Here is a 15,955-nt window from a genome sequence, read left to right as displayed (position 1 = left end):
TGTTGTATTATGGGTCTTAGTTCTACAAGTAGGAGAGAATGGTATAGGAGATTTGTTTTCGGCTTCCTTAAATAGTTAATAAGCCATATATGGGGACATGCAGCTTTACGGAGAAAGTAACTCAGGCTGCAAATGATAAAAGCAAAATCATGTCTGTTATGCACAGCTGTGTGGCGGAAGATTGGGGACTGAGCTGACTTTGAGGCCTCCTTATTTTCAGCCCCTCCACTGAGCACAGATGAGAATGAGGTGTCAGAGGAGGTGCTGGGGTCCAGCAAACAGGCCACGTTTGCCTGGGAGGAAACCCCGAGGCTGGGTGGTCAGGGGGCATTTCTGGAAGAGGTGAGCTGGAGCAGAGACCTTTTTTAAAACCTTTGCCTGGAGGCCTGGAATTTAAACTCACTGGCAGCTACTGACCGCACAAGACATTTCTTGTGGGGCTTTGGGAGCTGGGCTGGAAAGCACAGCCGAGCGGAAAGAGATGTGGATGGCCTGTATGGATTCCAGTCCCCTGAAAAGTTAAACACTCCTGTAAAAGACGAACCCTGCACTGGCTCAGGCTGCAGCCTGCATGGGAGATGTTGGAATGCAGCTGAGTATGGCAAGGACCTCTGGGGTCTTCGGTTGTCTCTCCTGAGACCCTAACTCTCTCCCCAACCAAGCATAAGCTCCCCAGCGATCTGCCCCATTCCCTCACTTAAGAAACACTGGCTGAGAGGACGAACCTCCTGCCTCTTTCATAGGCGTGTTACAAAGATTGATGATACGGACCTAAATGCTCCTCGGGGGAGGCTCTGTATGATTATTTCTCTTAAGCATAGCACTGTCTGCGATGTTTTCCATATAGGCCTGTCAGCTGCCCTGAGACAAAGCAGAGCGTGCATAGTTATACATTTTGCCATGTCCTAGGGGTATGAGGCTGTACCAAGGGCTTTGAAAGCAGACTGTGCTGTAGGTTCAACTCCCTGGTGGGCCAGGTATTGTTAAGGGCTGCTGAGTTGTCTGGGGCTGGGGGGAGAAGGGGAGTTGATGGGCTGGAGAACATAGAGGCCAGTATACACAAGCAAAGTGAAAAAACCACGCCATCGGGCAGAGAGTACCCTTGGAGATAAGAACCACTCTTTTTTTTTTAATTTTTAGCTTTTATTTTTTTAACTGAGGCAAATTGACATGTAAAGTATTAGTTTCAGGTGTACAACATAATGATTCCATATGTCATCTATAGCAAAACGATCAGCATAGCAAGTCCAGTTAATCCATCACCACACAAAGTTACCACTTTTTTTTCTTGTGATGAGAACGTTTAAGATCTACTCTCTTAGACCTAACTCTCAAATATACAATACAGTATTATTAACTATAGTCACCATGCTGGACGTTATATTACCGGGACTTATTTATTTTAGAACTGGAAATTTGTACCTTTTGACCACCTTCACCCATTTTGCCCACTCCTTTTTGAGGAACTCCAACATCTTATTTGGAGAAGATCAACATCGTATTAGAAAAGAACGATCAATAAAAAGACATATTAAAGGGCAAAACACCACCAAGTGGGGGCGCAGTTCATTCCTCTATTATTTGTTTGCTTAAACTTTTCCTTATGAAAGGGATTTATGGTGGCTGAAAAAAATACATACTGTTTTACAGTGTACACATTTCTTTATATAGTATATGCATTATTTATATATGGCATGGAGCAGGATTAGATAAAGCAATTAAAGCAAAGGAAGGGGCTTCCCTGGTGGCGCAGTGGTTGAGAGTCCGCCTGCCGATGCAGGGGACACGGCTTCGTGCCCCGGCCCGGGAGGATCCCACATGCCATGGAGCGGCTGAGCCCATGAGCCATGGCCGCCGAGCCTGCGCGTCCTGAGCCTGTGCTCTGCAACAGGAGAGGCCACAACAGTGAGAGGCCCATGTACCGCAAAAAAAAAAAAAAAAGCAAAGGAAGAATCAGGATAGGGCAATAAAATTAAGCTGAAGTGAAGTTAGTTTGCAGGATTGTATAAGTCCTGTGCTATGTTTAAAGCAGATCACAAATCAGTTCTCAGATTCTCAGACATCAATTTAGTATAACTGCATGATCAGTTACAAGATTCAAGGTAGCCACGAAGAAAAAGCCTATAAATTTCTCCCAAAAAATCACAGATTTTTCCTGTTGGTCTCCCTGGAATATAGCAGCAGTCATCTAAAGGTATTTTCGTAGAAACAAGACCCAACAAGCATGGGTAGAGCCCCTACAGAACTGTGAGTGATTCACATATACCGTATATCCCTAGAATAAACAGGTTACCCTGATACCTTTCCTTCAGTTTCAGTTTTGATTGACATATGGCCAGGCCTGCTTAGGGAATTAGGGGTAAACCTTGAGGACTGTTAAAATGCTCCAGTCTCCAAGCCATTGTGAGGAAATGCTCAAGGCAAGAAGACTCAAACATGTTCACACAGTAAAAAGGTTTTAAAGCCCTGGTTTTGGGGTGTATACAACTATCTTTGCACTTAGTCTACCTTCATTTTAACTTGTACAAATTCTGAAAGTGTATTGAAGCTGTGGGTCTCTGGAATTTTCTCCCAAGACAGGAAAAAACATCTGATTCCTGTCTGTGACAGAATCACACAATTTTTGCCAAACTCTGAAATAAAGGTAATGTTAAAAGATTAGTTAACCTTATATGTATATAGGCGGCTAAAAGAAAAATGTACAAAATTTTTAAAAAAAGAGAAACTTCTTGTTACTTGGTTGAATGTCTCAGAAACATCAAGAAAAATTATTCATGTGATTTGGGTGTCATGTTCTTGAAAGTTCTAACACATACACACACACACACACTCTGAATCCCTGTCTGAGGTTTGTTCCAAAAGGAGTTTGTCGAGACCATGGGTGTCGGCAGTCTCCTTGACTAGTCACAGCTGCGGGATCAAACCCAGGGTTTCTAGAAGAGCGTTCTAGCTCCATTCAATTCTGCAGCTCCTTGTGGGACAAATGGGGAAGGCAGGACGTGCAGCTGGGAGGGCCCCATCTCTTGTGGTCCCCACAAGCATGAAAAGGAAGGATGAGAGGCTGGCATTAGAGATATGGCCACCAGCCCCATGTTATGAGGTCTCTGGTAGAGAACGTGGCATTAGAATTAACCCAGAATTTATGAGCTGACTCCTTGGAGTATCAGCCATTTCTATACCACAGCTTCTCTGCTTTATTTTTGTAGAGCTTACTCTCTTTATACCCCTTACCTCCATAGAAGTAAGAGTTTTTATTTAATATTTATTGAGAACTTGGAGATACTTAGCTCAGTAATATGGTATCAAGCCAATTTGACAGGTAATAACAATGTTGACTTTAATAAAAGTTTTCTTATTTGAGCCAAGGTATCTTTTATGGTGGAATAAATATAATGCCCATGCTAGCAGAGAACGGGTACTTACTTATTAAAAGTACCAACTTATTACTTATTAAAAATATTTTTTTCCTGTGGATATGAGGTTTACTTTACCTCCCTCCTTTTAAAAAATGGACTTAGAGAAATAACACTGGGAAAAGAAAGGAATTAGACTTAAAAATTAGAGCTACCTAGATTTGAAATCCAGCTCCAAAACCTAAAACCTTTATGACCCTGAACAAATTCCTGGGATTCAGTTTATCCACAGGTAATTAGAAACAACGATCTCCAAGTCACAGGATTTTTGAAAAAAGTAAATGAGATACATAACATGGCTGTTGCATCAGAGATAATAAATGAAAGCAAATATTATTTTAATTGTTTATCTTTGAAAATTTGAGTGCAGTTATGGTGGGCCATCCACCCTGTCACATTTAACTTACTTTCCATAAAAGATACCTTGTGAAATGGATGGCTAAGGATAGAGATGTCCTGTCACAGGACAGACTAAACTAAGTAGCAGCATTCACATTGCTGTCACTACCGTTGTGCTTTTTTTTTAAGATTATTTTTATTTGTTTTTTGGCTGCATTGGATCTTCATTCCTGCACACGGGCTTTCTCTAGTTGCTGCTAGCCGGGGTGACTCTTCACTGTGGCGCTCAGGCTTCTCATTGCGGTGGCTTCTCGTTGCGGAGCATGGGCTCTAGGAGCATGGGCTTCAGTAGTTGTGGCATGCGGGTTCAGTAGTTGTGGCACACGGGCTTAGTTGCTCCGTGGCATGTGGGATCTTCACCAACCAAGGATCGAACCCATGTCCCCTGAATTGGCAGGCGGATTCTTAACCACTGCGCCACCAGGGAAGTCCCTACCATTGTGCTTTAATTAAATGTTAGCAGGTGACTAAGGCCCTGGGTAAGTCAAGTCCATTAACAGTTGCTAGAAATTAGAATGTACATACTTTGCCTTAGAGAATAGTTGTGCTTCTGAATATTGTGCCTGTCTGACTTTTATATATTTTAAACCAAATCATGATCTAAGTGTGTTCAAGGAACTGGCTAGTTAAAACCCAGCTGTGGTCAGTTCTAGAGTGGTGTGAACACTCTCTTCAAACCTGTGCATCCGCGTGACTGCATTATTTTCTGTTGAACGTTTCTAACTGGGTCAGGCTGGGAAAATTTGCAGCAGAGTAATGGGCCCTGCCTAAGGAGGCCACAGTCTTCTGGTAGGGCAGTTCTGTTTAAAGAAAATGAGGCAGTCCATATGATGCAGAAAAGTCTTAGCACTCAGGGTAAAGGTTGTTAGAGTCTGACAGAACACGCAGTACATCTGTTAACCACAATGAGACCTATTCACGATAAAATACCAAGAAAGCCACATTCCTGAATGCTTTTAATGGATGATGATAATTTTCCAAGAATTTGGCAGAAAGAATAACAACAAATACTTATTGAGCACTTGGTACATGCAGATATATATTTATTTATTTATTTTTGGCTGCGTTGGGTCTCCGTTGTTGGGCATGGGCTTTCTCTAGTTGCGGCGAGTGGGGGCTCCTCTTCGTTGTGGTGCGCGGGCTTCTCGTTGCGGTGGCTTCTCTTGTTGCAGAGCACGGGCTCTAGGTGCGCAGGTTCAGTAGTTGTGGCTCTCGGGCTCTAAAGCGCAGGCTCAGCGGCCATGGCGCACGGGCTTAGTTGCTCTGCGGCATGTGGGATCTTCCCGGACCAGAGCTTGAATCCGTGTCCCGTGCATTGGCAGGCGGATTCTTAACCACTGCGCCACCAGGGAAGCCCCATGCAGATATTTTTAAAAGCACTTTACAAGTATTATCCAGTGGTTAGGACTCTGCACTTCCATTGCAGGGGGCACAGGTTCAGTCCCTAGTCTCGGAACTAAGATCCCGCATGCCACACAGCACGGCCAAAAAAAAACAGAAAAAAAAAGAAAGTCTACAAGTATTATCTCATCTAATCCTTATTATAATCCTCTGTCACTGATTCTATTATCACCTGCTTTTTACAGGTGAGGAAACTGAGGTAGAGATTTTAATTCACTTGCCTAAGGTACAGAGTTATGAGTAATGACCTGGGTTTGAATTGGGGCATTTTTAGCCCCAGGGTCCATGCTCTTAACACTACACTAAACTGCCCTTTGGAGAAGTAAGAATCTGGGCAGTTTTCTCCTAAGAGACAGACTACATCCAGGATGTTTGCCCAGGGATGTAATGAGAACCAGGGAAAGCCCAGGGTCCACCATGATAATCAGTGACACTGAGACTCTATCACGGTTCATGCTCAGGCACGATCCTTCCTCGGCAGCTCTATGCCAACCAACTGACCCCATAAGTCCTCACCCTTGTGTATTAGCTGACTTCTCTCTTTGCAGCAGTGCTGAGCTTTATCCACGGGACCTGTCCTCGTGGAGCTAGAGAGTCTGCTGAGTTACGTTGGAATGCTGACATGAGAAGATTGAGATACAGTTTCCAAACCCTTGGAGCTCTGGCACGTTTGCAAACCATCCTTCCATTCTAGCCCTGGACCTGAGACAGGTCTTTATCAGACCTAGAACTGTCACGGAACTAGGCTATCAGGAAAGCATGCAGGGGTGTTGGGGGGGGCGCATTTTTGTAGTCACCACGGAGAAATACCTAGGCAAAATGCTTTGAAAATATCAGAGTCCAGCGTAGTCCCGTGGAATCAGCTTCCGGTTGGAAACTGATTCTTTGAGATCTAGAAAGAATAGTGGAGGGTAAGCAGTTGCAACCAGGGTTTGCTCAAGAAAGCTGGAAGAGTTTTGAATCCCTCTCTCTCTCTCACCCTCCCTCCCTCTCACCGCCCCTCCCCCTCCACACACACAATCCTCAGAGGTTGTGGGTTTATGGATGTTTCAGATCAGCATGGGTTTGCATTTTTCCATCCTAATCTTTACCAACAATGCAGAATCCCAAAGGAATGTCAGATAAAACGAGCGGCCTTGGTTTAGGTTCGTTTAATCCACATGCGTCCCGTTTGGTTTGGGGTGTATCAGGGCAATTGTTTACCTTCCTTCTGCCTGATCCGTGATGTTTAGACCTGAGGTGTACCTTTTAGTGTTGTTTCTGTGGTTTGATCGCTGATGACCGCCTCGATAACTCATCAAAAAGGGAGTTGGGACATGTCAAGTCTTCTTTCAGTTCCAGCATTTATCTGTGGGATAATTATAATGAGCCTAAAAGTTATGTGTATGTAGCCTGACATGTATTTGGCTCTCAAATCCTCACGTCCTGATACAAGACTAATGGGCCAGACCCCTCGTGTCAGTAACCCGTCATTAAATCCCCGAGTGACCCGCTTTGAAGTCCATTCCCTCTCAGGCTGTGTCCTTCCTTCTTGGCCAGTCATCCCTGCTTTCCTTTGGGGTCTTTTTCTCTCCTGTTTCTGATTTCTGCTTCTCCTTCTGGTCCGTTCTTCTCTTTCATCAATCATTTTGCTGTAATTCTTCCTTTGGTCAGATTCTGTCCTTTCACCCACCAACTTTCACTTTCTGTCCCCCAGCTCGACTCCCTGGTCTCTTCTGCTTTCCTTCCACTGCTCTGCCCTTCCTTAAAGTGTGTCCTTCCCCAAGTGCACAAGTTTAAAGTACGTTCCCTCCCCAATCTTTTTTCTTCTGTGAAATCATTGTTTCTCACCCGGGGGGCAGTTCTGTCACCCAGCGGAAATTCGACAACATCGGAGACATTTCAGGTGTCACAGCTGGGGGGCTGGGCGCTCTGGCATCTAGCGTGCACAGGCCGGGGTGCCGCTCCTGCAGTGCACGGGGCAACCTCCACCCCACATCCCACAGCAAAGAATTGTCAGGCTTGAGATGTCCGCGGTGTCAAGGTTGAGAAATACTGCTCGGAACAGATATTCATCCACCTCTCACTCTCATTTTTCATTTTCTGTTTCCAAATCCCTGTTGCTTCATCCTCTTCTGCTCCGAGCCTGCCCTGGGGTCCAGCTCCCATCTTCTCATCGCTTCTTTCTGGTCATGGCATCCATCCCCTTGGCGGAATCTCCTTTACGCCTTTAAACGTGGTCAGATCTCACCTCTTAGACTCTTTGTCTCCTCCTGGCTTTGTGTTCCTATCTTAGTTCAGCAGTTACCTTATCTCTCCGCTGTCCTGCACTGATGAGAGGAACTGTGAAAATATTTTTCTTAGAATTCTGTTTATCTTCTCAGTTTTCCCAAACCCAAAGCAGCCCTTAAACGTTCTGGTTTCAGACTCCCTCGAGTATATCAGACAGCCGTCTGTGCTGACTACTCTCGCCCCTTCCTGCATGCTTTCCTCAGCTCACCTGCTGCTGGCCGCAGCGGTTGCTCTGGTCCTTTCTTTCCGATGTTGATGTTTATGTGTTGCTTGCGTTGGCGTGGCATGGCGTGGTTGTGCCCGCTCTTCTCCTGCTGTAAGAGAAGGGAGAAATACATTCCCTACCTTCATTCATTAAAAAACAAACAAAAAATAAAATGATTTTGCTGTATTTGCTGTACAACAGGCAATGTTGGATGTGTTAGCAACTAAAATAAATAAGAGAACAAATGTCCCCGGAGAGTTCCAGCTCTGACCCGGAGGCAAGCGAGACACCCAGCCACAGCTAAGCTGGGTGCTGCATGCAGGAGGTGAGGGGTGATCAGAGCAGAAAGGAAAGAGCACTTTGTATGAGTTTCCTGCGGCTGTTATGAGAACTGACCACAGTGTAGTGGCTTACAACAACAGAAGTTTATTATCTTGTAGCTCTAGAAGTCAGAAGTCCCAGACCAGTCTCACTGGGCTAAAATCACAGTGTCAACAGGGCTTCTTTCCTTCTGCAGGATCTGGGAGCAGGTTTGCTAGGGTTTCACTTCCTTTGAAGACTCCAGCGTAGAACTGGTTGCTTAAATGTTTGCAGGAATGAATGCTGAATGAATTCGTGGATAAAGGAGGTGGGCAGCCTTCATGGAGTGGGGACAGCAAAGCAAGGACATGGGAATCAGAGGCCACCAATCCTCAGCTTCCTTCCCACAATCCTCGTAGCTAAGATCCCTCTTTTACAGATGAGTGATCTGTGAAGTGTGGCCATCCACTTGGACCCTAATGTAGCTTAGTGGAATTGCCACAGGAAGCCAAGCAAGCCGCATCGCTTCCCCTCCCTACTCCCAGTTCCCAAGCCCAACATTCTGAAAAAGAGAACCGTCATTGGAGACTCCTGCGTTTGACCCCAACGCACAAAACACCCGTGACTCTTTCAGGAGCTCCCATACCACGGGTAACAGCTCCGCGCCTCTGTATTTACTTATTTCTCACTTCTTGCAAAAACACCATCAACATTAAATCAAGTCTCAAAGGAAAGGGTCAGAAGACAAGTGGTTTCAGTCACTTCCACTTAACAGCCGCTTCCTACAAAAACTGTTTTCTTGCTCTTCAGGCCAAACTGTTGTCCTCCATACAATTAATAAGTCAGAGCGGGCTGAGTTGTGTCATTGATTAGGAAACTTTACCAGTCAGGAGTTATTAGGCCTTGTCTCTGGAAATCAGGACATTTCTGAACAGTGTGGAAGTTGCCCCAGCTCAATGATAGGCTGCCTTCACAACATTAAGACATTTGCAGCCAGCCGTAACTACTTTTGAGGCCGGCTTTACTTTTCTTCTACCCTGAATTCCCTGAAATCTAAGGTCAAGGTTAAGAAAACTTAGAGCAGCTGTTTAGGGGATTGAAGGAAAACAGTAAGATTGAGCATAAGCCCTAAAAAGGCTGTCATTCCTGGGAGAGGGGGGACTTTTGTATAGAAAACTGGGTGTCAAAGGAAGACATTTTTTTTCCCCCCGAGATCCAACTGAGACCAACACAATTCGAAACTCCCTTCCCTCAGCATTATCACCTTATATTTTCCCACGAGATGGGCCTTTTCCCCATGGCTGTGGAGGGGGTGGGGATGTCCCTGAAAGGGCCATAATCCCGTTTGTGATATCACTATCTCTTGCCAGGCTGGGGTGTCAGTGCCAGACTGGGGATTATGTGCACATTCTTCACGGCTCTGTGAAATTCATGTGCTCATGGTGAGAACACGGGCCTCCCAGCATCCCCCTGGTTGTTAAGCTTGTGCCCCATCCTGTTTCAATAACAGTCCCGACAATCCTTTATCGACTGTTCATTATATCCCAAGAGCTGTTCTAAGTGATTTTCTGAGGTGATGTCATCCAGTTCCCCAGCAAGCCTGCCAGGTAGATATGATTGTCCCCAATTTATAGATGAGGAAAACTGAGGCATGGAAAGGCCAGTCATGCCACCAAGGTCCCTGGATCAGTAAGTGGTGGGACCTGGAATCTGACGCTGGCTGTCTGGTCTGGGAGAGCACATGCTTAGCCACTAAGGACTGGCTCTGGCTCTTATCTACAAAGGCTGTTTTGCATGAGGCGTCTATCCAGGCCGCCCTCCCCACCGAAACCTCATTTGGGTCTGTTACCATTATTTCACAGACTGGACTGATCTCCCTTAATGGCCTGAGTCATCAGGCCAGACAGCTTGGGCTTTGCCTGCAAACAAGGCCTGGGGGTCCCTTAAAGAAAGAGGAAGTGACTCTGAAGTTCATTCCGCACTGTGTCCTGCGGCATGTTCTTGCCATTTATGAGCAGTTGGCCAAGTTGGGTGATTTATTTAAGGTTCTAGGAGCGGTCCCCGTGTGAGCCAACGGCTCTGCTGAGCTCCGTGGCCACAGACTGTGCGTAATTCCAGGCAGCCACCTGAAAACTCATAAAGAGTCAAGAGGGACCTTGGCAAGCAAACAGAAGTGTATGCCTGCGACTGTTATCACAGTCAGAGAAACCTCGGGCACCCGGGGTTGGGGGCAGGGAGGGGGGTTGAGGGGTGGACGTGCAAACAAAAGGAGGACATGTTGCTACATTATTGGCAAGAAAATAATTCAGGGCCACTTAGGATTTGGCTAGAGCCTCGAGCCCTGGTTTAGGATTTAAGACAAGGAAATGTGTAAATCTCCGAATATTTCACTTCGGCCTCGTGCATAATACATTCCTAACAAATGACTGTTGAATAAAGAAAAGATTGATTTCGCACATCGTCGCATTCTTCACGTGGGATGAACATCTCCTATTCGTTAAATGATTCCACCATGGTTGAAGGAAGGGACTTGAGTATCTTCGTTTCACGTGTCACTTATGATGCCATTTGCAAAGTTTTATCATCATCATCACCACCATCACGGTGAGGAAGATCAGCCGCTCTGGGTTCCAAACCTGAGAGCTGGTGTCCAGCGTCCAGGTCAGCCTGTCTCACCCCGACCACATTCACTTGCCCCTCAGCTGGGCTGGGGGCTACAGGGTAGGTCAGAAACCTTGCTGGGCCCTCTGTTATTTGATTTTCTGGTTCTTTTCTATCAACCCAGCTTCTGAGGACTTCCAGCTGTAGCTGGCTTTCCTGAGGAAAAGCACAAGTAGCAGAGGAATGACTGAATGTGTAGGTGCCCCAGAAAGAGAAAGTAGACAGAAAACTGACACCCATCCCAGCAGGGGCTGAGCTGCCTCGCTGGGTGGGCTGAGGGCTGAAGCAGAGGCATCTGGAGATGAGGGTCCTAAGTGCTCTCTGCAGCTGGTGTTAAGGATGAGACATGGGCTTGGAATTCCATTTCCCTCTCTGTGAATCTGGGTCAATGCTCATGGCTTGTTCAATTATTATCCGTCTAATTAACGGATGGTTGTGGGTTTCTAGACCCTTTAGATTACAGTTCCTGAAGTTCTTCACTGCTTAGCCACGTCACCAGACCTTCCCTCTCTGGAGGAGGGAAAGGAAATTGAATGAAAATTCCATCAGAAGCTTTCCCTGTTGGCACAGTTCAGCTCGGAGGCCGAGAGGGAGAGGAGGTTGGAAGTTACTGTTTAATGAGATGTGATTGTTGGAGGTGGCCGGGCCCCTGCTGGGAGGTTACTGTAATCATGGTGAGGTCTGCCAGAGGCAATGGAGGGTAGACACCGTGGGGATGGGGTGGGGAAGGAGGCGTCTCTGTGCTTCGCTCTGAACCCCCTTGCCGCCCCCTTGCAGGCAGTTGTGAGGCTATGGCCTCACATTTAAGGATGATAGTGACAAATATTTTACAAGTATCGAAAAGGAACAGCGCCTTCCTCCATTCTCCAGGGCCAACAAGCCAATGAGACTGAATGGAAACAGCTTTGTCATTTTCCCCCAATGAAACATTAGGAAAAAACTTGTAAAAGAAATTTCACAGTGATGGAGTTAGTAAGCTATTCTTTCCCATCGCTTGTGTTCCCCATCAAGGAATGCCATCCAAACGGTTTTCTGACGCCTCATATAATTCAATCATGAGAGTCAGCTGTTAGGTTATATTTTGTCTGGGTTTATTTTGCTTTGGGGGGAAGTGTTTCTGTACATAAATCATACATTTTAGGAACAAGTCAGAGAGAAGTGGTGGTCCTCTCAGCAGCACACGGTTGCAGATTGAAATCACAGTGCTCTAACCTCAGAACTCATGTTTTAGACACAGTCACAGATGGCCAAGGTTGTTGGCCATCTTCCTCTAGCCTCCCAAAACGTCTTCCTGGAATATGCTCCTGGGGGGTGGGGGGGGGGGGGAGGTGAAGGGAGTGTTATTTATAATCTCACGTAATCCTCATTCTCATACTAAACCATCCAGTGGTTGCTTTCCACGGGAAGAATAACAGCTCACGTGAGTTGGAAGGAATGCAAGGGAGGCAATTGCCACTCCTGACACCTCCAACCTGCATGCAATTTAGAAGAGTCTTGGCCTCCTGGGGCAAAGAAATGACGGCCCCTCACACACACTTGTCTGGGCCTCTATGGCAGTGCATGCTGACCTTGAGCAGGGACATGACGGGCAGTCCGACAAAGACAATGACAAGGATGATGGCTCTGACCAGATGCGGTACTGCGTTTTGCATCTTGGATCCTAAACTTTACTGCTCACAGGACTAAGCCCATCCTTAAATCGATGATATATTCTGGAATGGGCATCAGCTGGAAACATAGCTACAGGATGTCTTCAAAAGAGGCAGAGGAGACAACTTAAGGATGTTATTTAAAGGAATGGGAATAAACCAGTCTTAGGAAGAGGATAGGTTTTGGAGGTACCCCATGGGTTCCTAGCCACACTGTACCTTACAAGCTTGGGGCCATAGTCAAGTTACTTAAGCTGTCTAGACCCCAGCTTGCTCATCTTTAAAGTAGAGATGATGACAATTCTCATTACAAAGGATACAGGGAGGTTAGATAATACATGAAAGTCCTACACAGGAGAGAGTACTGGGCATATAAAATGTACTCAGTACACATACTGTGTACACGTTCCTGTGAGCATGCACTTAGTGACTATTGAAATCATAAATAAACATACTGATTTTAGCTAACACTTAGGATCAGAAGAAAGTCACTTAGTTATCTCTGTCTCAGATTTCCCTCCTATAAACTGATGTGCCTACCCCAAGGACAGGGGCAATGAGTAACATTTAGATAGTGCTTTAAATTCTACTAAGTGGCATATAATCAATACAAGATGTCATTCTGCTATCCCTCATCAGTTCTAAAGTAAAGAAAAATTATCTTAACCTTTGTAAGTATCTTAGTTGAACTTATTCTAGGAGTATTCTATAAATCATTCCACCAGCAGGCTTGTTTTACATGCTACAAATTCTTCATCCAGCTACGGATATTCTATAAGCACAGTTGGTTGAATAAGGCATGTTGGTTACAGACAATGTCTGTACCTAATTGGTTTATTACATGACAATGAATAAATCAGTGAGTTTTGGGGTTTATAGAAGTGCTTTCTGAGAGATCCTAGTGGCCAATAATGACTTATCAAGAATGACGAGGAGAGCAAGTATGAGGAAAACCACAGTGCAGTGCTCTCCTTAGCGATTCAAGACATTGCCAGTTGGCCTGCAGCTGGAATATACTGGGGCAGACTTTTCTAATCAAGGCTCATTCTGGGAACTGTCTTCTACTTTGGCTCATCTGCAACAGAGATGGACTCAATTAGCCAAATTGCGGACCATGTGAGGAATTAGAAAAATTTGTTCTTTCCAGCCATATCCTCCTATATCACACAGTAATGTTACTGGGTCATATCACTCATGTTGAAATCCAGAGAAATCTGGGAAATTCCCAGAAAACAGTAGTTAACTCAGGAGATTTCCTTGCTAAAATTATGACCATTATACGTAGAAATGCTATGCTTCTAGAATGCTCATATGATACTCTTGAAGTCTAGAATTTAAGCAGAACATATGTTGGTAAGTGCCCAAAGGGGAACTTCCCACTATTCTTTTGATTTTTAATCAAAAAAAATGTATACAGCAGGTTCTTATTAGTTATCTATTTTATACATATTAGTGTATACATGTCAATCCCAATCTCCCAATTCATCACACCACCACCACCACCACCACCCCTCCACTTTCCCCCCTTGGTGTCCATACATTTGTTCTCTACGTCTGTGCCTCTATTTCTGGCCTGCAAACCGGTTCGTCTCTACCACTTTTCTAGGTTCCACATATATGCGTTAATATACGATATTTGTTTTTCTCTTTCTGACTTACTTCACTCTGTATGACAGTCTCTAGATCCATCCATGTCTCTACAAATCCGTTATTCCATTCATTAAATCCATCCCACAATTGCAGAAACATGTTTTTATTATGTATTCATTGTTTCCAGCTAAGCAATAGGAACAGATATTCATATGGGGTATTTCACTTACTCAGGGCTTCAACTTTCCATTTTCCTGTGTCCTTCAAAAAGTATGTTGAGGGGACTTCCCTGGCGGTCCAGTGGTTAAGATTCCACGCTTCCACTGCAGGGAGCATGGGTTCAATCTGTGGTCACGGAACTAAGATCCCACATACCACGCAATGTGGCCAAAAAAAAAAGAATGTTGAAATCCTAACCCCAGTACCTCTGATGTGACCTTACTTGGAAATAGGGTCATTGCGGATTTAATTAGTTAAGATGAAGTCATACTGGAGTAAGATGGGCCCTTAATCCTATATGACTGCTGTCCTTATAAAGAGGAGAAAAGCCATACAAGAAAAGATGGCTGTGTGACATATGACAGAGGCAGTAATTGTAGTGATGCATCTACAAGCCAAGGAATGCCAAGGATTGCTGGAAAACACCAAAAGCCAGAAGAGTCAAGGAGTATTCTTCCCTACGGTTTTCACAGTGAACACGGCCCTGCCAACAATTTGATTTTGGACTTCTGGCCCCCAGAACTATGAGACAATAAATTTCTGTTGTTTTAAGACACCCAGTTTGTGGTACTTTGTTAAGGCAGCCCTAGAAAACGAACACACCTGGTCTGTACATCTCTTTTAACATTAGATGTCGATTTGTAGTGTATAAAGGGATAGTTAGGTAAACATTTAAAACTTAATCCTTGGGCTTCCCTGGTGGCGCAGTGGTTGAGAGTCTGCCTGCCGACGCAGGGGACACGGGTTCGTGCCCCGGTCCGGGAAGATCCCACATGCCGCGGAGCGGCTGGGCCCGTGAGCCATGGCCGCTGAGCCTGCGCGTCTGGAGCCTGTGCTCCGCAAGGGGAGAGGCCGCAACAGTGACAGGCCCGCGTACCGCAAAAAAAAACAAAAAAAAACTTAATCCTTAAACCATTTGCATCTGCTAACACTTCAAGCCTCATCCATGTGCAAGTATTGCCACTGCTGAGTGGTCAACCAGAGGGCTCACATGGCTCCCAGGACTCCACATGCAGCCCTACAAGTGCTTCTAATGAAAAGTAATTCAAATTGTAAACTGTCAAAATTCTGTGATTTAAAGCCTTAATGTGTCTTTGTCTAGTTGCACAATCACCACATGGAATACATATCATACTGTCAGTCCTTAGGAGAAAATCACTAGACAGTATCAGCAGGAAAGCATATGTTACTATTGGTTCCAGGAGAATAAGCCAGGTATGAACATTTAAAGAATTATTGTCACTCTTGTTGGCACTGGTGAAGTTTGGCTCCTGTCCTGGTTATCCTTGCAAGAAATGGTTGAGTTGTTTCAATCACTATGTCAACTAGTGAAAGTTGTATAAAACCAGAATGTGACAATATTAGGGATACACTCCTTTTGTATTTGTTTTTCAAAGATGTGCTCTATAACTAGTGCAGAAAGCACTATCTTAAGAGTATCCACAGATGAAGATAAAAATAAGATAAATAAGTGATTGGATAGAGGACCTCTATGTGCTTGAATTTTTTTAAATTTTATTTTATTTATTTTTTTATACAGCAGGTTCTTATTAGTAATCCATTTTATACACATCAGTGTATACATGTCATTCCCAGTTGCCCAGTTCACCACACCACCACCCCCAACACCCTGCCGCTTTCCCCACTCGGTGTCCATATGTTTTTTCTCTACTTCTGTGTCTCAATTTCTTCTCTGCAAACCGGTTCATCTGTACCATTTTCTAGGTTCCACATATATGTGTTAATATACGATATTTGTTTTTCTCTTTCTGACTTACTTCACTCTGTATGACAGTCTCTAGATCCATCCATGTCTTTACAAATGACCCAATTTCGTTCCTTTTTAT

This window comes from Phocoena phocoena, chromosome 13, assembly GCF_963924675.1.
Source record: "Phocoena phocoena chromosome 13, mPhoPho1.1, whole genome shotgun sequence".
Classification (NCBI taxonomy): domain Eukaryota; kingdom Metazoa; phylum Chordata; class Mammalia; order Artiodactyla; family Phocoenidae; genus Phocoena; species Phocoena phocoena.
The sequence above is the reverse complement of the archived record's forward strand: the minus strand, read 5'-3'. Positions refer to the sequence as shown.